Raw genomic sequence first — 1025 nt, forward strand, 5'->3', positions numbered from 1 at the left:
AATGTGTAAGTGTGTGTGTGTGGTGTGTGTGTGTGTGTGAGAGAGAGAGAGAGAGAGAGAGAGAGTCTGTGTTTGTGTGTAAGTCTAAACTGTGTGTGAGTCTGAGTGTGTATGAGTCTTGAGGACGAGTGTGTGGGTTTGAGTCTGAGTGTATAAGTCTAAGTGTGTATGAGTCTGGAGTGTGAGCGAATCTGAGTGTGTTTGTGTGCGTGAGTCTGAGTTTGTGAAAGTCTGTGTTTATGTGCGAGTCTAAACTGTGTGTGAGTCTGAGTGTGTATGAATCTTAAGTACGAGTGTGTGTGTTTGAGTCTGAGTGTGTAAGTCTAAGTGTGTATGAGTCTGGAGTGCGAGTGAGTCTGAGTGTGTTTGTGAGTGAATCTGAATGTGTAAGTGTGTGTGTGAGAGAGAGAGAGAGAGAGAGAGAGAGTCTGTGAGTAAGTCTAAACTGTGTGTGAGTCTGAGTGTGTATGAGTCTTGAGTACGAGTGTGTGTGTTTGAGTCTGAGTGTGTAAGTCTAAGTGTGTATGAGTCTGGAGTGAGAGTGAGTCTGAGTGTGTTTGTGAGTGAATCTGAATCTGAATGTGTAAGTGTGTGTGTGTGTGTGAGAGAGAGAGAGTCTGTGTTTGTGTGTGAGTCTAAACTGTGTGTGTGAGACTGAGTGTGTATGAGTCTTGAGTGTGTGTGAGTCTGAGTGTTTTACCTGGGAATGTTCCAGGCATCTCCCAGCGACTGCCACAGATGATCCTCCTCCTGTATCGCCTCCTCGCTCAGAAAAATCACACACTCCGGCTCAAAGAGAGGAGCCACGATAGACGGAGGGAGATCCTCATTACAGTGAAACACAACCTACACACAAACACACACGTCAGATCAACAACACAGACAGACAAACAGACAGACAAGCAGACACACGTCTCACCAGATCCAGTATAGAGAACAGACAGTGAACGAGTTCAGCTGCGCTGGGATTGTTAATCTTCCCCTGTAGGCTGGCCTGATGAGCACAGATTGTTTGACGTTGTTAT

General features: G+C 45.9%; 1 protein-coding gene across 1 annotated transcript in view; it reads right to left on the bottom strand.

Moving 5' to 3' along the window:
* LOC107662821 (epidermal growth factor receptor kinase substrate 8-like protein 3) overlaps positions 1-1025 on the bottom strand; it is a 15206-nt gene that overhangs the window by 4442 nt on the left and 9739 nt on the right. The window lies entirely within an intron of this gene.

Source organism: Sinocyclocheilus anshuiensis, unplaced genomic scaffold (genome assembly GCF_001515605.1).
Source record: "Sinocyclocheilus anshuiensis isolate Anshui unplaced genomic scaffold, SAMN03320099.WGS_v1.1 scaffold1815, whole genome shotgun sequence".
Taxonomy (NCBI): Eukaryota; Metazoa; Chordata; class Actinopteri; order Cypriniformes; family Cyprinidae; genus Sinocyclocheilus; species Sinocyclocheilus anshuiensis.